Below are 27,143 nucleotides of genomic sequence, written 5' to 3'. Positions count from 1 at the left end.
GGATTACGATTAAGGCACAACGCGCTTTATCTGACCCAACTGCTAGTGCAGGCCGCCGGTTTAGGAGTGGGACAAACCACACACACACATACTGCTTCTATCATAAGGATATACATGTTGAACATTCTCAAACTTGCATATATTTGTTTTACTCTAATTGTATGTTACTGTATCATTAAGGTCAATATATAGTAACAACACCAACTGTTAATCTTACGTATATCTAGAAACCACATAATTCATTTTTCTTTTCGTATATTTTGGACTTCTGAGTTTCGTAATTTCTTATTATTTCTTCATATTTTGCCTCTCTTTAGTATTACATCATGTTCACATAATTCAACTATGATGAAGTGTATTTAAGAAATATACGAGATTACTACATCTATCTACACATGCCTTGCGATTACATCCTTTTAAGACTCAGATTTACAAAAAAAAAAAAAAAAAAAAAAAAAAAGGTACTAATCAATGGCGTAAAAATAAAACAAGATCTTTCCTGCTAACTAATTGTTTCGTTCTCTCACCATTTAGCTGATTAATAAAGTTAATAGATATCGCAACTTCTATAGATTTACGCATAATCTTATAGCTATGTATAAATAAAGAAGACAAACAAAAAGTAGTAAATATTATTTGTGTTTTGTGTTACCTGGCTGGTGTCACTTTTTCGTTGAGCTGGATCTAAACTAATTTTTGGCACAGCTTGATCAGTTCCTTTCATCCACTGCTCAGCTAAAAGCTGAGTTGAGCATCCTGTTGTGTCGGGGAACAATTCGGCATGAAAATCACGGTAAGACTGTAACGAAACGACAAAATAAATAAGCAAAATAAATTGGAACATTTTAACAGTAGGATACATGTATATCCCAAGATCTAATACCACGCAAATTATCGATGACTTTATATTTCTGAATAAAACTGTTAATAATGGAATCCTACTACTTAATAAATTTTCCTTATTCATATTTAATTTTTTTGTTCTTATGTATGATAAAACGACCAATCGTTGAAGATCTTTTGTACATAATTTTAACGCCCTTAATTTTATGCTTAGAGATATTGAAGGCTTGAAACCATTAACTCCCTATTCTTTGCACCCCTAATAATATTGTTTAAATTTCTATATTGTTTTTCCATTTAAAAAAGTGTCTTAAATACAAAATAAAATAAACTACTCGCATTAGAACAAAAATATATTAAAAGAAATGTAATATATAAATATGTATAAAATGTAATGGGTGAAAATTTTATTGTTTGGAAACTAACAGTTCAAATATATACCTATACCTAGGTATACCACATAAGTCCTAGCAAAATAAAGGAAGGCAATTCAACAAATTTCATTGGAAAGTTACCCTTTTTATAATCTATTTCATATTTGTTACTTGTTAACTTGAGGACTGGATAATGCTTGTAGAATCGGTAGTTGTAATCTATGGCTGTTCTGTGCCGAGTGATATACTTAGTCTTGGGTTGTAGTAATCGGTCTATTGGTCAGTAATCCTCTGAATTCTTATGTAGAGTAACCTCAACACAACTACGTTCACCATTGGCACTGAATGTGACTCCATATTTATTTGTAACACCATCTTCTGCTCATTTCACCTTATGTATCGTTCATCAATGATGATCTATGCACCTATAACCTAATATCTTCTTATGAAATACCTCTGAACTTCCATTTTTGATTCTCTAAATCTACATACGTACATACATATATATATATCAAACGTTCTGTAACTATATTAAAGATTGTTTTCACAGACTATTTGACCCTTAACCTTACCAACTGAGTATGGTGCAACCTTGCACCATTTTGTGCTTACACAATAATTACATATTATATTTATTACTCCAACAATATTTATAATATTGTCAAGAAACCAGTTATTACCTTCCTTGGCACTTGATACATAATTGGAATCACTGCATTTGAAGTGAGCTGAAGTACTCGATTAACTTCTCCCTGCATTATTGTCAAGGCTCGTTTTGGAACAAGACAAGCTCCTTTTGTTTGCTCGCCTGTGTGCCGAATACCTTCGGTAAGATATGGTTCCCTATCAGTAACTTCCATGTATGAAATAGTTGTATCACCTTTGCCAGCAAGGAAGAGCATGTTGGTATCAGGGTCAAATAAAGGTATCAAAATCCTGTTCAAATAGAAAAATAAAGATTAACAATCATTCAACGGGAAGATGAGAATCAAATTTAAGGTAATTCGTTCACAATTATTTCACAGCAAAAAGAACTTACATTATATCACTAACACGTACAATTATTGTTAAAGTGATCACCACTAAGTATGGCAAGAAGTTAATACTATTTCCCTAACATTGTGGCACATCCACAACTATAATCACACGACCATTACACTAACTTTCTTTTTCATTTCTTACACTGAATTCTTTCAGCAGAGTTTTCAATGAAATGTTACCAAACTTATAGCGAACTATTTCAGAAGACATTGTCCGAACAAAATACTCCTACCAACGAAAGTGTCATATCTGAATATCCCATAGAGAAACTGATTATGTCACACTGCAGTTATTAATTAAATACTTATATATGAAATATGAGCGAACAAAATACGGAAAATCCACCACTAAAAGTTTGGGTTCCTTGCTTTATTGTAACGATGTGTAGTGTCATCATTCAACATATATTACCTACTAATGTCTATGAAACATTTTTGATATTACGCTGTATATACTGTATAACAGAAACAGGTAGTATCACGTTTGAACACGTGTACTGCCCTGGCTCCCTGTTACTTCATAATACACCAATAATCCAGTACTCACGAAGAGTTTCTAAATACTGGTTTATAATCTCACATGCTCATCACAATTCGCGAAGCCACTAGCTTCTTTCCCCCCTCATAAGCCACACGCAGTAGGAAATAACTTCCTGTTAATCAAGCGCTCTGTCATGGGCAATCGCATGGCCCTCCTACGTCAACCTACCGATGGGACGCCAAGATAACTAACTCTCCGGTCATCATCATTTCAATTTCTCATCTGGTTTCAACTCATACACATTTTCCTAGTATGTATCAATCAGTGTTGAAGTATTCCTACAGACTGTAAAAAGTGCTTCGGTAAATTCGACTGCTATTACAAATAAATTCAGGAAGAACTTACTTTGCTCTTCTGTAGTGAGTTACAGACCTTAGAACTATTAATTATAATTTTCGCTTTAGCAGTAGCGTCAAAAAGGGGAAGAATAAAAATAAATTAATTATACAATTGTATAAACTCACATATTATAAATAAGAAAGTTTTAATGTGTTAGTGTATTTACAATCTGTGTAAGAAATTCCCATTCATTCTATCCCATTTTCCTTACCTGTATTTTGACAATGTTCTCACTGAAGTGTATAGAAATTCAACGATTAATGCTTGTTCTATACATTCCTAACACTAAAGAAGAAACGAAAATGAAATGAAATCTTTCAATTTAAGTCCACGATTATGTCCTTTAGGGTAAGGGAGACGATGATTAAAGCAAGTGAATGATGACAGAAGAACTGGTGGAACGAGAATGTGGGAGGAAACGAGAGCATCCGAGAAAACCCACTAAAGGAGAGAAAGTACTACTTTTTTTAAAAAAAAATTTATAAAACAATTCCTTAAGCGGCTCACATTGGCATCAGTTCCTTCTCCACTAAACAAATCGTTATCTTTCTTGATTAGACATCAAGACTTGAGAACGGAAGTCTCGAGACTTACGTATCAAACCTACCATTTGTGTACAATATTTTTGTTTCAAGTACATGTACACTCACCATATCAAACGCCTCTTACAATGTGGATTGGCAATTAAAAGAACCTCTCACCTTAAAATCCTTTCGTCAGAGCTCCCTCGTGACTATGTGGATAGCGTACACGCCTTTGGCGCGGGAGACTCAGGTTCGATTCTCGGCGGGAGCTCATGTGGTTCGGATCCTATGTTAAACTGTAGGTCCATGTTACATATAGTCTCTCTACTGAAAGGGACGCTAAGCTCAAATCAAACCAAAAAAAAACTTTCGTGAGCACTCTCCCACGTGGAATGTTCCATCTATACTGCCCGCAAACAATTTAATTATGAAGAAAAAAATACTTGACTATAAAATTAGCGATTTCAAACGTTCTCACTCAATTCTTGGGAAGATATACTATCATCCTATTAGCGAAACAACCCTAATCCTTACTGTCTATAACGAGTGCAACTTACCTCACTTCCCCATTTTGCCTTGTACCTATTTCTACTTTTACTATTATTTTAGATTATTTTTCATTATTTTCTACATAATATTTACGTTGTTTTATTTGAATAATTATTTCTTTTTTAAAGAAAGAAGTGTGTTTTTTTTTTATGAATTTCTGTGTGGATCGTATAGTAAAACTGCACGTTACATTCTAATACATTGTAACTTTTTTTTTTTTTTTTTTTTTTAATTTTGGAAAATTATTTTATTCTCAGCCAGCAAAGACAAAATAATACTTTCGAAAGATAATTTAAACAGTAAATTCTGAACAGTCAGTTATAAAAGGAAAACTTCTAATAATTTTCCAGGAGGTAATGTACCTAAAATGGGAGCCACATTTCCTCGCTGAACTGCTATGCTGATACGTTGTATCAGAAAAGTAGTAGCCCGCTTGTCACCAGTAAGGTGTGTAATACGTTGGCCTACTTCTTTGATGAAATTGAGCCCTTCGAGGCCCCAAATGCCGTTCGATTCAATGGCTACGGGCGCGAACATGTACACCTTGTCTCAAAAAGGTTGAGCGCATTCTTTACTGGTGTTTTGAGGCAATAATTTTCTAAGTCCAGCTTCGGGTATCTTCGGGAAAAAGTAAGCCAGGTTCGAACCTCCAAGCCAGCCTTTGCAATCGGGAAAAAGTTTGCAGATGTGTTTTTCTTCTTTTAAATATAATAAGACTTGTTACCAAGTGTTTAAAAAAGCAACATTGATTGAAATACTTAATGATACAATATTTCGAAACCTTTTTTTTTTTTAATGTTAGCACATGCTTGTTTGTCATTTAGCTCTCCATACGTAATGGAACATTTAAATACGTTAAGGAATCTTTCCATATGTAAAAGAATGCTCAAAGTTAAGAAATAGAACATAATTATCGCCTGAGTACTAAAATAAAAGTCAAAGTAGAACAGAAAAAGCGTTTGTAATGGATATGAATGTCATAATTATCTTGAGATCCGTTACACCTCGCTAGAAGGTTGTGTTAGCTCATTGGTAAGCTGTCGGATTTCAAATCATAAGGTTGAGGGTTCGAATCCCGTCTAGGCTAATCCTTTTTTTTAAATTATATTTTCCGCAATGCATGAAAAATTATATAAAATAATTACATTAGAATACATAAGTTGTGTATATATAACATAATCATTGCAGAACATAGTAATTATTATGTTTTAAATATAACATCTGAGATAATTTTCACAGTAGGTCGGTATTATATATGAGGATGTAAATACAAGTTAAGAAACTCGTTCAATAGCAATAAATAAATCATGTAGTGTATTTATTTGCAGCTATTTGTCATATAGAGGGTAATTCTCAACATTCATAATACAGAATGTCATTTATGTTCTTGAAAAGTTATTCGATGCATAAACAGAAGGTATAAACAGAGAATCCAAAGTCGGAACGCTCGCAAAAAAAATTCATGAACCCCAAAGGTCACGTGAGCAGACTGGAATTGCCCTTATGAAGCATGCCACAGCAGAAAGTCTTTACATAGATTTTCAATTCAATTCCTGATATATGCTTTTGCAATGTGGAGGTGGTGATGCCTTGAGTCGGCCTCTCTCGCTCGCTCGCTCGCTCGCTCACTCTCTATTTATACAGAATATAAAAGTGGATTTATGTGTGTATTTCAACATAATTCTGATATATCTAGAGCAATTTTAACTATATTTCTTACAGTCTGGAAAAAGAGTACTGTCGGGATACATATCAAAAATGCTAGAAACGGGTCGATATTAGTATCGAATCTATAGTTTCGTGGTCGCTTAGGTGAATAGTTCTACTTTCAATTCAAGTCCAATTAAGCTTCCATTAGCACCCAGGGTGGTTACGTAGCGACATAAAGATATCGAAATCATTCGATATTAGAATCGAATCGTAAGTTTTCAGCGCCGCTAACAGTGCAGCATTTCCCATTAGTCCACATTAGTCCATATTTCACATTAGTCCCATTGCCTAGAGGGCAACATATTTGCAGAGTGCAAAGTTTAAAACTTGAACAATATTTTAATTTTTTCCGTATGAAAAAGTTATAAATCAAGAGCAAATATACTATTTCACGAACAATCCTCTTTTACTATTCTAATATGTTTAATAATAGCGTAAGAAATCTAATAGTAATTCAGAACATGTTTCACAGTTGTTATTTTTTGTTACATAGTTGTAGCTGTAGCATGTAGTGAGTGGAATTTAACTGTAATAAATTCACTAATTAACCATATTCGAATTAAGTTTTATTTTTAAGTTCGGGATGAAGGGGTGGAGAAATATGTAGTTATTGGGGGCACCGAGCTTTTCTACATTTTACTTTCAAGATCTCCATTTTTCTTTTGTCATTTGTTCCTAATAAAAAAAAGTTCAGTCACTTTTGGATTGTCATAGGATAGTAGGAGTTGGATTTCTGGATGCAGCCTGTGAGATTCTAGAGGAGCTAACTGCTTGAAAAAATATTTTTGAATCATCTGTAACATATGAAATAAGGATATGTATCATAAAAAATTGAAAGTAACTATGTCTGCGTAATCATCACGGTCAAATTGCAAAGTCAAATGAATTGACGTTTGGTATATAATCAGGCTCCATTCCCAACTGGGAAGTTACCATACGCGTGTCACTTTCATTATAATACATATCCTTAGGGGGAGTAGAAGTCCGAATTTTTGCGAAAAATTTAGTATCTTACAAGCCGTTCAACTGAGAGCTGAAATTCAACATATAACTCTTTATTAAAAATAAAGAAAATATGTCCTGGCATTTTTTAAAATTATCTTTTATGGGCGGGGGGACGGGGGTGCATTTTCTATATATTGGAAATTGGTAGTGGGTTGATTTGTAAAAATAATCGAAAACGATTGATATTAGTTGAGAAACAAATTGAGTAATGCATACTAAAGTTCTTTTTGAATTTTATACCCACTGCTTTCTATTTATAATTGCTGAAGCTGGTGTTTAATGTATGGAGCGTTCCGAGCATAAGGCAATCAAGCCATAAAGTTAGAGAAAAATGGCCATAAAATTTGTAACATGGGCATTTTCAATTAGTACGGCATGCTTAATTATATAGAAAATTAGTTTCTCTCTCTCTCTCTTTTTTTTTTTTTTTTTTTTTTTTTTTTTTTTTTTTTTTTTTTTACGTTGGTCTACTTTTCATTGATTTGAAACTTTCAAATTTCACCCTATTTTCTACTGAAATGTGTCTGTAAGGCAACAAAGAAATAATTATATATGATAAATTTAAATTCATTTTAATTTGGAAGATGAGAAACACTTTGCCATTATATATCGTAAAGGTCAGACCCACCAGTATTGTAACAGAGAGGTGCTTGAGCCATTGACGGTAGAAATTCAAACTCCGATAAGTGATAATTTCACAGTCTTGTTTTATTACAAGTGTAACCTCTTTAGTCAATGGAGAGGAGGACGTGGGCCATCGGTCAGAGTTGATGTCGATGGGTTTTGGTGGGTCGGAGTTGGTAACAATGGTTCAGAGTGGTTCATAGTTGGTGGTGGGTCAGAGTGGATCACGATGGTTGATGGGTCAGAGTGGGCCAATGGGGCATTTGGGTGGTGGGTGATAGTGGGTCATGGTGGGTCGTGGATCAAATTTTCATTGACCCACACCATCTCTGGTTAAAATTGTACTAAAGATAAGAGGCACCGAAGATGCATGTCGGCTATTATGCTCAAATTTTGCTCATGGATAGTACTCCACCAGGAAGCAATAAATCTGAAACGGTTCACGGTATCACCTTCTAGAACTCGAAATGTAGGGGTTTGTCTGATTGGCTAAATTAAGACGTCAATGATTTATCCTTCAACAACCAAGCCTTTTATGATCGTTTCCGTGGGGAAGTCAGGAGAACACGTGCCTAGTAATCGTAATATTGATAGTTTGCGTCCACCCCGGGTATTTGTTTTGTGTTTTTTTGATTCACCTAAATATAAACAAATCACACATATAGGCATTTTGACATATTTTGGGAGAGTAATTTTGTGGTTCGTTGGCGTTTCATCGCGTCTCTGCTGCTGGTGGTAAAGTTTTCAAAATGGAACTTGGGCCACCACGGATCGTCGCTGCGGGGCCACCAATTTCTGGCGAGAGGTCAATAGTTGACCATCTGTAGTCCACCGACGCTTACAGCTTAGAGTAATGAACGATATCTTTGCCTTGTAGAGTTCATGACTACCGACGTCGGCAGTCAACTAGCTTTTAATAGTGTTGTCATAATAATAATAATAATAATAATAATAATAATAATAATAATAATAATAATAATAATTATTATTATTATTATTATTATTATTATTATTATTATTATTATTATTATTATTATTATTATTATTATTATTATTATTATTATTATTTGTAGTAACAGTAGTATAATTGATGATAGAATAAATATTGTCTATGTATTGTCTAGGTAGGACTACACACAGGATTTGGCTCGTTTTGGTTCGACTTGACTCTAATCCGAGTCGAGTTGGAAGATATTTTTCGCGCCGAGTCCAAGAGTAGACCTCAAAGATGTCTGTTTCGAGTCGAGTCGAGTTTCAAAGAAAAGTCGTTCGTGCCCATCCCTACTAATGAGAGCTTAATCGGAGTTAAGCGAAATTGAAAGTCTCACTATTTATCTAAGCGACCCCGAAAACTATGAATCTAATATCGATCATTTTCTAGCAATCTTTTATATGTATCCCCCTCCCATTCACCATAGGTAACCCGACAGCAATCTTTTTGAAACTATAAGAAATGTGGTTAAAATTACTCTAGACCAGTGGTTCTCAATCTAATTCCTATCACGATCCCCTTTTATCACACGCTCTTGCCAGCGACCCTTTTATAATTTGTTTTATAATAAGCTTGTGTGAGATTTTTAACATACCTATTTCTATAATAGTAGAATCCATTTTTTTGTTTATAGTGAACAGTGCCATGGAAAATCAGTGCCCGGGGCGAGAGTATAGTACGATGTCACCGTATATATGAGTGACGTCGACAGACTAGCTACGAAGCACCACCATGGTTGGCACGAAGCTCAATAACATTTTCAAAATAAGCCCTACCTTTCCTTAATTTTGAGCACATTTTATTACGTTTTTCCTTCTATTTTACACATGTGCACATGTACTTTCCTAACATGAGTAACACACTTCCTCCGAAATGTGTGGCCCCTTTTTTCGGCGCCCCGCACTGACAGTGGATACAGTAACTGTAATATCTATATTCCCAATGACGAAGGTGCTGGTTCAAGATGGATGTTAAACTCCTTCATTGAAGAGGCCATTAACGTATCCGATCTAAGCCCACAACTTCTTGACCAAATAATAGAATGATCATGCTACAAGTCTTTGCAACTGGTTTTTTGTAACGAAGACTTGGACAAGTTCTGCCTGATGAGGAGAGAAGAATATCCTGGTCTGGGGATTGCTGCTTTAAAAGTAATAATTCCATTTGCTATATCGTACTTGTGCGAAAGTGTGTTTTTTTTATGGTAAACATAAAAACAAAGATAAGAAATCGCTTATCAGTTGAAAATGGTTTGATAATGTTCGTCATGAAGATTGAACCGGACATTGCTGCACTAGTGAAATTACACCATGCTTAGGTATCTCATTAGGTTTTAACTTTAATTGTATTTCAATGTGCAGGTTTTGTTGCATGTGTATTTTTCTAGTATTTCTATATACAGTTCTCATTAGTTTTATATCATACCTCTTTGATTTAAATTCATTTTTAAACAACTCTACTAACTAACTAACTCTATGGCCTATGGAACCCGGAGGTTCAATGCCGCGTTCACAAAAGCTCTACACTGACTTCTATCCTTAGCCAATTGGATCCAGCTTCTACTTTGTATTCTTATCTCAGCGAGATCCATCTTAATATTGTCCTCCCATCTGCGCCTAGGTCTTCCTAATGGTCGTTTTCCGATTGGTCTTCCAGTCAAGATTTTGAAAGCGTTTCTACTTTCTTCCATTCTAGCTACATGACCTGCCCACCTAAGCCTTCTAGACTTGGCGACCCTAACAATGTTGGGTAAACCGTATAAATTATGTAGTTCCTCGTTATGAAGTTTCCGCCATTCCCCATTCCCGTTCCTCTTGGGTCCGAATATTCGTCTAAGGATCTTGTTCTCAAATACTTTCAGTCTATGTTCTTCCCTCAGAGTAAGCGACCATGTTTCGCAACCATACAGAACAACAGGCATGATTATCGTTTTGTATATTTTAAGCTTCAAATTTCTCGACAGAATTCGCGACGACAAGAGACTTTGAACCGAATAGTAACACGAATTCTACACCCTTTGAAAATGTTCAGTAGACTTATTTTTTATTGTTCTTTACAGTGTGTATAAAAAATAAAAGTATGCTTATCAGAACAAAATTAAAAATAATATTTAAAAATAATTTCTGGTATTAGATTCTAACTATATTTATCTCTTCCGCCTATCTTCGCGATCCCCTAGGGGCCGCGACTCCCAGGTTGAGAAACCCTGCTCTAGGCATGCATGAGTTATGTTGGAACATACATACATACACTTTTATGTGTATAAATGCAGATAAGAGAGAGTTGAGAGAGAGCGATTAAGGAATTGCCGCTCTCAATCTCTTCACTTTACTTTTGCGATTCGCGAATTTCTTGCGTGACAGTTTGGGGCTAGCTAGTTTTTTGTCTTGGACCACGATCCGATTTTCGAAATGCTCTACCTAAATGCTGTAATGCGAATATTGAGAAGTTATCTGCGATGAAAGTAGCTGCAAATAAATACATTACATAACTTATTTATTGCTATTACACGATTTTTTAAATTTGTATTCAATATTCACACATAACACACCGACGTTCTGTCAATACCTCAGATGTTATATTTTAAAGATAAGAATTACTTATGTCGTGAAATGATATGAATATATATATTCAACTGATATATACAACTGATGATATGAATATATATATTCAACTGATATATACAACTGATGAATTGTAATGTAACTATTTTACATAATTTTCATGCATTGAGGAAAGTAAAATATCATAAAAGAATTTCACCTGAACGGGTATCGAACTCACGATTTAAGCGCTCGGTGGTGTACCACTGAGCTAATATGACCGCTTTTCGGAAGCTGCTTCTGAAATATAACTGAGCTCATACGTAAATGCTCTTTTCCGTATGGAAATCACAATGACGAAACGAGAGTGTGAATACATAGTCTCGAAATATTGTATCATTAAGTATTTCAATGTTACTTTTTTCTACACTTAATACCATTTGAACATGTCTTATTATATTTAACAGAAGGAAAAACATATCTGTACATCGTTTCCCGATTACTAAGGTTGGCTTTGGAGGTTCGAACCAGCAGCTTTAGTTTACTGTTTTCCGAAGATACCCGAAGTTGGACTTCGAAAGTGTTTGTCTCAAAACAGCTATCATCATATCGCTCAATCTGTTTGGTATATGGTATATGTTTTCATACGTGTAAAGTCAGTATAACAATTCATTCTTTAAACAGCTTTTCGTATGTATTAATATTCCTTTATAAAAACTGTTTTTAATATTATTATTACGGCGCACCATTTTCAGATTTCTTTCGCGAGTCGTTGACCAAGTCGTTCCCCACCAGCGTTGCCAGACTCACAGCTCGGAATTATTCCAAAACCTGATCGAACTTATGCTAGATTCGGTCAAATTATGCTAGATCCTCATAATTACTAATTCAGGAGTTTAAAAAAACGAAGTTGAGATACGATAACGTAACTTAAAATACACAGAGAGCAAGAATGCATGGATAGAACTCAATACTTCACGCACCAAAATTTTAACTCAACTAAATTAATGCAGTCGTTGCCAGATTCAATGGCGTATATGTCGTATAAATGAATGCAAAGTTTTTGTTTACATATTTTGAAAGAAAATTACTTCGCAGCATAAGCGGAGTTGGGAATCGTCTGCTGGGGGGGGGGAAGATTTTTGGTCGGTCTCGGAGCTGTCATTTCAGGAATAAATATGATCATGAAGTCAGAAATAAAGATGGTGAAGTTGTCAAAAAGTTGGGGGGAGAATGGCCCCCATAGCTCCGCCCATGCGTCGGAGTTAAAGGATTAGAAAACCCTGGGTGGAGCCACAAAAAAAGCCCAAAGACGTTTCGAACTTACTTCGAAAAATAAGACTGCCTGTATGGTTTACCGACTGTATGAATCAATGGAAGAGGATACATTTCTGCCGTTCTTTTTCTTCCCACGACCAACTTCTTTCTCATCTTCAGGTTTTACGGCTTTTTGATAAACTTGCTGAAATTGTGCTAGATTTGGGCAGGATGCTAAAAGCAAGATGCTAGATGCTAGAGACATGCAAATTATGCTAGATCTAGCATCATTATGCTAGATCTGGCAACGCTGTTCCCCACAATAGGCGTGTCGTGCAAGTAACCAATCACACGTCAGGTACTAGCTTTTACCTATTGCTTCCTTCTCACAGCTCAGAACATTGGTAACTATGGATAGACGTACAGCAGTAATTACTTTATGGGAGTTGGAAGGTTATTCTGCAACTGCAGCTAGCAGGCGAGTAGGTGTCCCGGCCTCTACAGGAAGGCGATGGATTCGGAAATATGGTGCTACAGGTCAGACTGATAATTTACGATCTCCTGGTCGTCCGCATGTGTCAACCGAAGCCCAAGATGCGAGATTAGTAAACGAAGCCCGGTTAGACCCACTAAGGACGTCTAGACAGCTAAGGGAAGTTTCTCTCTTTCCTGGTAGTAAGCATACAGCTCTGCGAAGGCTTCGTCATGCTGGGTTACGTGGCCGTGTTGCTGCCGTGAAGGAAAAACTCTCAGGCGACCACAAAATTTACCGTCTCGCGTTTGCACAGGCGAATGTGGGTCTCAATTGGGAAAACGTAGTTTTCTCAGATGAATCCATATTCACAACATCAAAGGAGGGACGCCGTTTTGTGTATCGTCCGAGAGGCACCCGATATGACCATGGATATGTGGCTGCTTGCAATCGCAGTGGCCATGTATCTATTTTATGTTGGGGTTGGATTTCCAGTCGCGGAGCAGGACAGCTTCATAGAATTGAAGGACATCTGGACAATGCTCAGTACTTAGACATTATCAGTAATATCATGGTGCTATCTGTACGAGTATTTCAGCCTGATGGTGTAATTCAGTTCCAGCAATACCAGTCGCCAATACATACTTCCCGTGTGATTCAGGAATGGTTCGCAGGGCATCCTGAGATTGATTTAATCGACTGGCCGCTCGTGGAGCAGACCTCAATCTCATGGAAAATATGTGGGCAGAAGTGAAGCGTACTCTAAGGGAAAGTTGACCTGAGGCAGATCCACCAAGAACTCAGGATGACCTGTGGCATCTTGTTTCCGAAGCATGGCTGGAGGTAGGGGAAGGAGATAGATTTGTCACCCATGTAATAGATTCCATGCCCAGAAGAATGGAGCGTGTAATAAATTCAGAAGGGTCTTGGACACAATATTAATGTCCCAGCCTTAACTCCCGAAAACAGCCCTTTTCAGGGCTACCTAAACGCTTCTGAAAATATTTCTAGAAGTAAACCACTCCTTGTATCCGATTTCTGTGCAATCCTACCAACAAAAGAATGATAATTATCTGTAGGCTTTGAACTCAAGACCTCTTTATTGGCAAGTCCGTACTCTACCAGTGAGCTAACATGAACACGCAAACCCAATCTGAAGAAATACGATTTTCAATTTCTGGTATTCGATGACAATGATCCTCATATACTTGGCAAATGTTGTATTCAACTTGGGATATTCCGCAACACACATACACACACACATAAACAAAGCGAAAGAGAGAGAGAGAGATGAATATACAAAAGCATATTCAACGTATTCGAATGAGACTCTAAGTAACGACATTCCGTTCTAAAGAGAATTTGTGTTTCTTCCCGTGACGTTAAGGGGATCGGGAAAAGTTATGTATCTTGAAGCAGGATACGACTTTGGATACTCTGTTTATACACTTTCTATATCCGTAGGAATATATTGTATTTCACGAATGTAAATGACATGCTGTAATGAGAATATTGAGAAGTTACATCTGTATGACAAATAGATGCAAATAAATACACTACATAACTTATTTATTGCTATTAAATGATTTTCCTAACTTGTATTTACATCCTCATATATAATACCGACCTACTGTGAAAATTATCTCAGATGTTATATTTTAAACATAATAATTACTATGTTCTGCAATGATTATGTTATATATACACAACTTATGTATTCTAATGTAATTATTTTATATAATTTTTCATGCATTGCGGAAAATATAATTTAAAAAAAAGGATTAGCCTAGACGGGATTCGAACCCTCAACCTTATGATTTAAAATCCGACAGCTTACCAATGAGCTAACACAACCTTCTAGCGAGGTGTAACGGATCTCAAGATAATTATGACATTCATATCCATTACAAACGCTGTTTCTGTTCTACTTTGACTTTTATTTTAGTACTCAGGCGATAATTATGTTCTATTTCTTAACTTTGAGCATTCTTTTACATATGGAAAGATTCCTTAACGTATTTAAATGTTCCATTACGTATGGAGAGCTAAATGACAAACAAGCATGTGCTAACATTAAAAAAAAAAAAGGTTTCGAAATATTGTATCATTAAGTATTTCAATCAATGTTGCTTTTTTAAACACTTGGTAACAAGTCTTATTATATTTAAAAGAAGAAAAACACATCTGCAAACTTTTTCCCGATTGCAAAGGCTGGCTTGGAGGTTCGAACCTGGCTTACTTTTTCCCGAAGATACCCGAAGCTGGACTTAGAAAATTTTTGCCTCAAAATACCAATAAAGAATGCGCTCAACCTTTTTGAGACAAGGTGTACATTACAGAGGGGCTAAAATTGAGTCAAACACGAGGTTCCACTGCCACCCATTTTGAAGGGAGGGCGGTGTACATGAAATTTTCAAATGGCATCATAGGGCGAGTGATACCTTCTTTGGTAGATCGTGAAATACCAAACAACTTATGATCGTGAAATACCATGGTGGGGCCCTGTGGACATTCCGCGTTGCCAATGGCGTTTTCCTTTTTCACTTTTTGTTTCATCTTTTTCTACTCAGCCGTTTCTGATTTATAAGTACTGGAAATTTTATCCGATACAGGACCATTTTTGGGGGCCATCTTGAAAACGGTGCCCCATATCAAAAATTGTTTCCTACAAAAATTGTTCAATTTTCCAAGCTCTTTCGAACGAGGTATCACTCGACCCATGTTCCCATTTGAAAATTTCACAGACACCCCTCTCCCCCAAAATGGGGAGCGGGGAAACCTCGTATTTGACTCATTTCTTAGGTCACTCTGTTTTGTATATTGACTCTTAACATTTTTGTTATTTGATGTATAGTTCGAGAGATATTGCGTTGTGACACTTATTTTGACCAACCCTATATATATATATATATATATATATATATATATATATATATATATATATATATATATATATATATATATATATATATATATATATATATATCCCCGCAAAAATGTTCATTTGGGCACAAAGTTTCGAAATGTACGTTTAATCTGTGTATTGTCATAAGTCATGTACCGGTATCGTAAGTTGAAATGATACTATATTTTAAAATTTTTAGCACAAGTGTATGGAAAAAATATGCTGATCACCATGCCAACAAGTAAAATGTGATGTTACAGTATTTCAGGCCACTGAACCCCCGCAAACTAATCCAATTTACATAATATTTAAGATTTTAAATGAAGTTGCCATCGTAAACAATGTTCACGTCTCTTTCTGGCAAGACTAGCGTAATGAATATTTTCATTTATTATGTACGTGGAATTCTACTGATTAAAACGGAAAATGAAGTACAGTTTTCTTCATTTTTTTTTCATTAAGCATAATTACTTAAATAATATTTCTTAAGAAATACATTATAGCTTGTGAATCGCATTACAAAGATTATTATCAATCAATTCCCTCTCTGAACATTGGGAATATTATAATCATAATTAAAGCTCTAAAATGCAACCATTAAAGACTATTATGAATAATCAATATTTTGAAGTGGCTCTTAGCCAGGTCAGACCTATTCTGCATTAATGAAAAATGTGATTAATATATACAGGGTGTTTGAAAACAACACCGACTATGTTTGGGAGGTGATTCCTGACATCAAGAAAAGACAACAAGTATAGAACAACCTGGGTGCACGAATGCTTCCTTTCGGAGTTATAAGCTGTCGAAAAAATGAAAACCTGGAATTTAAAGGTTCGTAACTCCAAATCTATGGGACCCACCGCAGTCGGGCCAATACTTCTCTCAGGAACTAGCATGTGCCCTATCCAAATATCCATGTTTCAGAATCCTGATGTACTCACGTAACAATTTTTATAGAGGGAGTTTGGCTACGATCATATAATTTGAAGTACTTACCAACTGCCTCTACAAAAGTTGTTGTAAAAGTACCTCAGGATTCTGAAACATGGATGTTTGGATAGGGCACATACTAGTTCCTAAGATAAGTATTGGCCCGACTGCGGTAGTTCCCATAGTTTTGGAGTTATGGACGTTTAAAGTTCATTTTTTTCATGTTTTCGGCAGCCTATAACTCCGAAAGGAACCATTTGTGCACCCAGGTTTGTCTATACTTTTTGTCTTATCTTGATGCCAGGAATCACCTCTCAAACTTTGTCGGTGTTGTTTTGAAACATCCTGTATAGCGGTACACACAAATGCATTAGTAAGTTACTTAATTTGTTTCCGTAGTAAAACAAAGTGGATTGTGTTCGAAGAGCAATAATTTTGAAAGCATCGTGTGCATTGACCCAGTTTTCCTTTGCACAATTGAATAAACGAAGCAATAAAACATTAATTTGACAAAATAATAAACTACGACCTAGCAAGCTTCAAACTTTTTGAATCGTTACATTTGTTAGAAGTGGCAGTTTCTTATTCTAGAATGTAGAATACATTATTATATTACAAGGCAGCGGAATTGACGTTTGGTGAAACCATTGAGTTCGTAACGCGCTATGGGTTTGATAATGTTAGTGCACACTCAAGGTCAAAAACCTAGAACGTAATCCGGATAGAATGTGCGAAATGTTATCACTAGTGCTCTCAATGGGTCGGGTCGGGTCGGGTTGAACACTGACCCGACCCGACCCGACTGACCCGAACCGTGACCTGACCCGACAACCTGACCCGAGCTGACTCGGTTGACCCGACCCGACAACCCGACCCGAGCTGACCCGATTGACCCGACCCGACAACCTGACCCGAATAACCCGACCCGAGCTGCCGCGACAACCCGACTCGAGCTGACCCGACTGACCCGACCCGATCCGTTTGAGAGCACTATGGTCACGACACTGGGTGAACGCCAAAATGCACTCCCATTGGGAATTAAACTCGGACCACGTGTACCGAAGTCTTACAAGTTAACCACTAGCTAGATCAAGCGGGGGCTTTGTATATACATCTTAATGAATATTTGACACTTTTGAGGTTTGGTTATTTCTTTTTATAACTGATGCCAATGTCCGACGTGGGAGAATTTTTTTCTTGCTTCACTTGTATGTGACGAATTTTTTCTTCAAGGTCAGTGTTCTCACCTGCTCGGACGTCAGGGGGTCTTCTCGGAAGGCAGTAGCAAGAGTCTCTTGGCGGAGACAAAAGGAAATCGTTTAACTACAATGATAAGGGTTGAGGAAACAGGAGAACACCTGTGATTTTTTCCAACCCTTCAACTTTCATTCCAAAATAGGTTCTTATGATTCCGGGACCCGTGCCACTTTGGTTATGGTTTTTCTTTCTCGGTAATTTACAGTATCTACGTATTTTACAGTATATATAGTTGCACGTAAGAAGATACATAATATGAATTTTGTAATTTAAAATTTGAAAATACAGTATGATATTTAATTATAAAGTACTAATTTTATTTCATCACTTTCAGCCCAACAAATGAAATACAAACAATTCGCTCCCTGGGTCTTCTTCATCAATACTGCGTCTTATTATTTGTCTTGCAGTCCATTCTTGGTCCTGCATTTCGTAGTCTTGGTGGTCTTTCATGCTATACAAGAGAGAAGAATACTCGCCTCATCGGTACAAATGAAGACCAAGTGTGATTTTGATTATGGTCTTTCATACTATACGGAAAGCAAGAAAATACGCTCATCGCTACTTGGTGATCACCAAAACAAGGCCAAGGGCAAGATTACTATGCAATTCGTCTTGCATATCCAATCTTTATCTTGTTCTTGTATCGATGTTCTTGGGCTTGGTGAAATAAAATGAAATATTCAGTTTAAGGTCCCTCGATTCTGCACCGAGGCTAAGGGATACGGTGACTATGAGAAATGAATGAAATGGTCGAATGAAGAAAGTGGGAAGAAACAGGGGAACCCCGAGAAAACCCACTACATGGCGTTTCTCCACCACAAAGTCTACTTAGCACAAGCTGGGATCGAACCATGGACACCATGCACCAGAGATGAATTATCTACCACTGAGCCACCGCAGCACTGCTTGGGCTTGGTCGCCCATATCCAATCTCTCTTTTGGCCTTACTTAAACAACTTCTAGTTTTGTTCTAAATCCAGACTTCATATTGGCGTAGATATTAATATTACATTCGATTGGTAAAATCAATCTTCCACATTTAAAAATTAAAGTACACACAATTACAAAAATAAGCATTTACCATAAAAGCACTAGCTGCAAGTGTTCAAAATAGATTTATGGTTTCTATAAAATCAATTGAAAATTGCTATTTTTAATTAGGCAGCTAGTGAAAAACAGCAGTTTTCGACTCCAGCCGAGTTTAAGCTCAACCTAAACTCAGTTGACCAAAGTGAACTGACCCGACTGATCCGACCCGTTTGAGAGCACTAGTTATCACATAAATAAATAATAATTGCTCTCAGACCTTCCGTATAGTAGACATGTTTGAGTGTCTAGCAATTATGGCGGTACAACGTGTGCACCCAAATGTGTTTCTTTCAGTTCCATTGCCAAGGGTCCTAGAAGGTAGACGTTTACCAATAGGTGTAATATGAAGTTCTCATCAAGTCATTTCTAGAGGCACTTTTACTTTGGGCTTACAGCCTCAGGAAATTAGTCAAAAATTGTAGCAAAAGTAAGGAGGTCATTGGTGAATATCCACTGGGAACCAAACCCGAGACTTAATTCCAAAGGCACACGTGATAGCTATTAGACTAGTGGTGAGGGTATTTCCAACTTTGTAGCGTCGGTAGCACACGTTATTTGCGGTACTTTCTTGACAGTGTACACTAAGGAAGTTCAAAACAAGGTTGCATTCAGATAGTGCTAGATCTTCAATGAAAAAGGTTGGTTGCTCTGATTTGTAAAATCGATTTGTTTACCTTTGTGTGCATAGGTGTTTTGAAAACGCAGTTTTAGTACATTTGTGTGCATAGGTGTTTTGACAAACCAATTTGTTTACATTTGCGTGCATAGGTTAGTGTAGGTTCAAGTTTCTTTAAATAATCCACTAAACAAGTCTTCGTTTGAAAGCTTCCTAATTGGTCAAGCTTTCCAATTGGTCAAATTGGAACCACTTTGCACAAAATTATGCCTTGACCGCTGCAAATATCTTACTAAATTAACTAGTGGAGCGTATCATAAAGTATCGGAAGGATATCGCTGCAACAAGTGCTACAACAATCGACACAAACAAGCATCAATCAAGATCATCTGCGTGTGCCTCTTCGAATTTAGTATCATGACCGAACGACGCAAAAGGCTCAATCGAACTGGGAATGATGCGCACCACAGAGTCTCATCACTCTTATTTTTTTTCAGTACGAAAATCCTCAATGTCTCGTCTGTGTTCCAGAAGATGTAATAATTCATGCATTCATAATCACCAAGATTCTCATGCATTCATAGTCACCATGATCTGAGAATACTCAGTGCCACTCATTTCACTTCACAACAGCTCTTATGTTCAGCGTCACTACAGTCTTTCCCTCAAGCTATTCGCGCCGCCACCTTTACCTTTGTAGCATCAGAACTGGAATCTATGCTTGAAGACAGTGCTAACAAATCGAGCAGCAGGAAATTGTTCTTTGAATGAGTGACTGTCGAAGGCAAAATAAAACATGACTTTCTCGAGAAGATATTGAGACATGTCCGCAAATGATTCCGAAACAGGTGGTACATATGAGCTATCCTCTATGGATGGTTCTCACATGTGCTAAATGCAGTTGCAAACTGCTCTTATTCCTATATCAATTTCATTCCTAAAACCTCTCAATTTCCATAAATCACTAATGACCCCTTTACTTTCGCTGTCCTTTCTGACCACGAGTACTTCCTATTACACCTATTGGTCAAGGTGTAACTTTTGGGGCCCTTGGCAATGCAACTGTGAATAAACACCTTTCTGGTGTATAACAAAAGTTTGGAAACGGTTACTGCTACATTTTGTAGATAGTAGCTGTCTGATTTTCCATATTCTTAATATTGTTCAATATCCTTAAGTTATTCACTAAAATTAAAAAAGTGTTGATGAAGTTTGAGAAGAGCATTGGAAAGGAGCGAAGAAGAGAAACTAGAAAAGTGAGTGAGAGGAGAAAGGAATTGTTCCATATATATATATATATATAGATATATATATATATATATATATATATATATATATATATATATATATATATATATATATATATATATATATATATAGATAGATAGATAGATAGATAGATAGATAGATACTTTCAAGAAATACCTCTGCAACGGTGGAATTGCTTCTCGATTTTATAAGTAATAACTGAAATTGGTTATATAATATGAAACAAACTTTAATAAAAATGAATATATTAACCTAATAGTACTTCCAGGTTAAATGAAATAATGATTACGCATAAAAAATAATATGTGGTAATTTTGGATGAATAATAACAAATATATCCCATTGTAAGTTCATATATATTACCTGGAAGCAATCTACATGCATAGTAATTACAAAACACACTAGTCATATAGAATTCTTTCAATTTTTCCGGTTCCCATTAACCAAAATGTCACTTCAATGCCTTTTAACTTTTTCCATTATTTTTTTTTCACTTATTACAAAAACACATATTACTGTTCACTTAAAATATGTATATATCAATATATTTGTTTTTACCACTTTCTTCTCAATAATCCAATTTGTTTTATTCAATTTTCGCTGTATTAAGTTAATACTCCGATCAAATTACATTTCATGTTCCTTATGACGGGTGATGTTGCTCCTTTCAATGCCATATACCAATATGAAGCCCCAACACGCATTTCCTTTAAATGCGTAACATATAGATGTCAGCACTTTTCAGTCTATCTATAGAAAACCACCTGACCGCCTGGAGGCCAAGGTCAAGGTAATTGCCATTACAACGAAGACTGCTATTAAGGAAGTAACTTCAGAACTCTATGTTAACTTGATTTTTTTTCCTACGGATATTGAAATAAAATCGCGCAACAGAATGTATTCGCTCGCAAACGAAAGGATAAATGACGCTTTATTTTCCAAACACAAATAATCTATCAGGTGACGAAAGAAAGAAAGAATGACAGACGAAATCAGAAGTTTTACAGAAACTGTATAGATTGGAACAATTTTAAAAAATCTAAAAAAAAAAAAAAAAAACTACAAATTGTCGACAAAGTTATCATCAACTGAATCAGTATTTTTGAAAAGGTCATGAGTCAGAAAAGTATAATTATGAGAACATCGAAAACAACTGTTTAATTTTTGAGTATTCTGGTAGGTATGAAATGATCGACCTCTGTTTGAGAAAGTAGAGTTTTGTTGTCATTGTACGAAATGGACATCTTGGTGTTGCAAAATAAATTAATAAAAGGTTGGACTAAAGCCAACTCGTCATTTCCTGGCTCATGACCTTTTCAAAAGTAACAATTCAATTTCTCTCACAGATTTTTGATTGACTCCAACTATTCTACAAAACAACATAAATGCTTAAATATACTTATGCTTTAAATTCGCGATTTGTGAAGACAAGAGGTGTGTACGGATGTGGTATTTCTACCCGTTATAAAGTTTCAAAATCATACAGTGATAAATTTGGTGAAATAAATAAATTAAAGTATCATGTGAAAGTTAAATGCATGCGATATACGTAGATAGCTACTGTTATTCGTTAAGACGTTACCGAACTGACTCTAATCACGATTTTGGTCAAAATTACCACGTAAACAATCTATTGCAAGAATTAACATCAACAACCAGATTCAAGGCGCTTATATATTTGAGATTGTCATTAAAAGTGCTAATGTAGACCTATTATCTGTTGGATTGAAACACCACTGCTATAGATTAAATTTTAAAGAAGAAAAATCAGGCCATAAATATAATAAAACGAAATAAGACAATGTTATTACACTTTTCATCTGGGCTCGTGAGCAAGATTATTGGTTACTTTGAAATAAACATTTCATGATAAATTTTATGAAATGTATTTCATTCTCTTCGAAATTTAAAGCAGTTACCTTTATATCTTAGAGCTGAAATTGAAAATGATAACGAGATATTTCAGTTTAACGTCCCACGATTATGTTCTTTTAGGTTAAGGGAGACGATGATTATCTTTTCTAAGGCAAATGAATAATGATGGAATAATTGGTGGAATGATAATATGGGAGGAAATGAGAGTATCCGAGAAATCACGGACACGATTAGGTCCACCAAAAACTTAATTGGTTGAAGATCGAAACAGGGACCCCACACACTAGAGATAAGCACTCTACCAATGAGCCACCGTGCCCCCAGGGCTGAAATCAATGTTATAAAGTGAATACCCTTCTCCTTTAAACATGTTTAATGATAACATCTCTGAAAATTTCATCACATTTAAATCATGGGTTGTACTTTGTTTTAGGCTTTCGAATGGGATCATTTACTTGGGAGGAAATTTTCATATTTCATGTTTTACGTCCTTATGCAACAAGGAGGTTACGAAGGAACGGAACTACTATTAACAGTGATTGGGGCTTAAAACCGGTGTTGTCTGCGGGTGTCCAAACCTTACGCAACATCAACCAACACAATACTCGAACAGAGCTAGGTTGCATGACCATGGTTGAGATTTCATCAGACGGAGGAAAGAGCCTAAAGTTCACAGTAGATTTAAAGAATATTTAAAAGTGTTTCCAATGTTTATTAGTAATGCACAGAGCAAGATTTTCTCGGAGCTTCTTAATGGGTGGGATCTAGTGCTTGGATCTGACCTGAGAATAAGCGATAAATTCAACCGTACTTTTTGAATCAAAATATCCGATATATTTCAAACGAAATTTTTTTGTAGGCCTTATATCTGGATAACTATATATAGTATAGCCAAACGAAAACTCAGTATGATGTGCTCATTAACAAACAAAAAAAGAAAAAAAAGAAAAAAAGAAAGAAAAGAAAAAAGAAAGAAAGAAAGAAAATTCCATTTAGGGGCCGTTCAAAAATTTTATGACCCCTGATCCAAAAACTAATTATAGGCCAAGAAAGCAATCTTTTCATCAATTTTTTGATCATTCCTAAAATTTTTGTAAGAAAATGTTTCTGGACGAAACAAATGCAATTTTCAGAAACACGAGTTGCACTTCGTTACAAGCGCAACAATTACTTCTGTTGGTTGAGGATCAAATCAGTCAGTAGTAAGGTAGTGAAACACTTCAACTTAAGAACAGAAAAGCAGATCGCTTGTATCCACAGCGCATGAGAACAGTAGTAAATAATCACACCTACGAAAGCAAAGACAATATTGTAATGTCCCACGTGATGTAGCGTATAAGCAATTCTACACGCCAGTGTTTACAAACACCACCACGTGGTTTGGCAAGAGAATTTCACACCAGATGGATCTACAATCACCTGCAGACGACAAACTTCTAGCCCTTCCCAAAAAGTAGAAGACGACAAGCAGCGCCACCCCCACCCAAAGAGCCCTATAAATTGGCTTGACGACGGCAATTCTGTACCAGTTTTCTGGTAACCCTCCTACTGCTTGCCACGCAACATTAGGAGTAACCTAACCCCAGGCCTCTAGTCTGCTACAGGACTACGCCTATCCTATCTCCTGGTTAAGCCTGCCACGGAGCTCTGTCTGGAATCCTAACAAGAGCCGCTTAGCCTGCTAAGGGACTCTGTAGAGATCCTGTCTGCGACCTTACGGTCAAAGACTACCTATGTCTAACCTTGTATACTAGAGAAATTATTTTGTACAGTATTTTGTAAAAATACTTTTATAGTGGATACTTTTATAATAAAAGCCGGTAGTGGGATTCGATTTCGGACGCTCTACCTATATCTATATGGGACAAAGATTAACAATATAAACATTGACCAATTTAAACTCCCACTGTACTGACGCGCAACAAATTGTTCAAAATAGAGCAGTGATGAATTCATGGATTCGTCTATGGGAAATTTCTTCCTCCTACCGAAGATACGATACTCCTCCTGACTGCATATTGACCCTTGAAACAACAACCGAAATCACTTCGAATTAAGAATAGCATAATATTATGTTAATATATCGTAATAACACGTACATTATTGTAAAGTTCGTAATTATACTCAATACCGTCAACAAGGTTTAGTAGGGGTTAGAAACTTCCAGACCCGGATTTTCGAAGGGCGTTTAATTCTTTGAAATTCATGTCAAAATATATTAAATCGATTACTCACAGACTATAGCATATATTTATATTTCGAATATTTCACTTTAACGTCCCACAAGTATGCTGTTAAGACTAAGGGAGACGATGATTATGACAAGTGAATGATGATGAAAGAATTGGTGGAATGAGAATGTGTAAATAAACGGGAGTACCGCGAGAAAACCCAAGGACACAATGTTTTTCACCACAAGCTTACTTGGCCGGGGATTGAGCCAGGAGCCCCTTGCACCAGAGGTAAGTGCTCTATCCACTGAGCTGACACGTCCTCACATAGTTGTACTTAAAAGGACCTACGATAGTATATTTGTTTTAGTTAATAGAGTTACGCAATGTAAATAAATATATCGTCGTTTTACCTGAAATGTTTTGAGCACGTGAGAAGAAAGGTAATGTTTGTATTCGCGTCTGCGGCTTTCCCTCCCCAAAACCCTGGACAAATTCCTGCGGGCGTCCCAGTCTATACTGCATATTTGTCAGAGCTTCTATGAGCTGTATGAATGGAAACAAAGAACAAAAAGGAAAACATGAATAAGCTTTGTATAGTTATGTTTTCTGAAACCTTCCCAATGTCATGATCACCATTCATGCTCAGTACACGTTGTCACCAGTACCTATGGCTGCGTCCTTCAATTGTCACTGATGAACATTTTTTTTCAGAAACCTAAAACTTACTGAAAAAATATTTTCAAATATTTTTCCCGCGATTCTATAATGAACTATGTTTCCCTTTTTCTTCGAAATGAGCATTTTTGGTGGGATTCTTGCAGGACAGTTATTTTTAAAACATTTTTAGCGCTAGTAATGAAAATACCCCCTGGAAAAATCTGAAGTTATCTCTGGTATTAAAAAATGAAATGAAGTATTTCAGTTTTACGTTCCACGTTAATGCCAGCTAGGCTAAAGAAGACGGTAATGATGAGAAATGAATGAAAAAGTGGGAGGAAAAAAGGGAAAACTCCGAGAAAATCCACACATACGTCTCTGGTATAGAGTAAACTGAGTACCTTGTACCAGTGCTGGACAATTAATAATGTACTGCTGGCCAGGACAGAATTAAACCGTATATGTTGGCAGGTGCTAACCCAGAAATTTTATTGGGAGGAGTCAAAACCTCCGGGAGTTCAATACTACAAGCCACTACGTCTAGTAGTGTTGCACAGGTATTATTGTGAATCCGAAAAGACTATAAGTAATTGTAAAATACTTCTACCTATATTTTCAGAACAAATGATAGAACTACATTATTTTTATAAGAAGAGAAAAGGATAAATTGAGTGTAAGATAAAGTCTACATGCAACATCAATCATTTGCCTAGTAAGCAAGTAGTTTCATTAAGAACGTGTCCAAACATGTATACAGTTAGGAAGATTTTTGTGGGGAGTTGAGCCCGTGGACGCTCGGTGTGAGTGTGCCCCTGCATGGGGTCAATTATTCATTTTATTTATCGCTCCCTGAAATGATATAAATATTCGTAAATCACGCACTTGCTAAATCATTGTTCCATTCTGCGTATTTTGAGTTTTGTTTCAGGTATTTAGGCAAATTAGTGACTGAGTTACAAGTATTTGATAGTAACTCTCTCAAACTGTATTTTCTAACAATGAGCCCAGTAACAACGGTCCTACGTTACAGAATGAACTTGGCAGTACTCATAATACACAAGTAAATATCTTGACGGTTGAAACACAAGTTTTGAACCAGGTATACTATGATGGCCAGCCTTAGTCTTCCTCTTTGGCATGGAGTTCAAAAGGAAAGAAACAAATCGAACGATTTCTCAGTTTTATTCACGGGTCAGATAAAAGGTGCTCGCAGGCCGCCATTTGGTCATCACTACCTTTCAGTATCAAAGCCATGATAGTACTATGATCAAACACTTGCCAACAAATAATACTTAAGAAATCCAGAAAGCCTGCTGTTAAAATAGGAGAAAACAATTGATTATTTGGCGTTATAAAGAAGACACCAACGTTTCACTTGGATGGAGCCATCGTTCAGTAAGTTAGGCCTAACTGTTCCACCAACTCCCTTGCACCATGTTCCACTAGTATACAAAGTCATCAAAAATTTCCTAATCACTTGAACCTCGCTATAGAAGAAAAATATAGTTTCAACTGCACATAAAAATTGAGCTGACCAAAATCCGTATAGAAAG

Source organism: Thermobia domestica, chromosome 17 (assembly GCF_964235325.1).
Source record: "Thermobia domestica chromosome 17, izTheDome1.hap1.1, whole genome shotgun sequence".
NCBI lineage: Eukaryota > Metazoa > Arthropoda > Insecta > Zygentoma > Lepismatidae > Thermobia > Thermobia domestica.
This window is presented reverse-complemented; position numbering follows the sequence as displayed.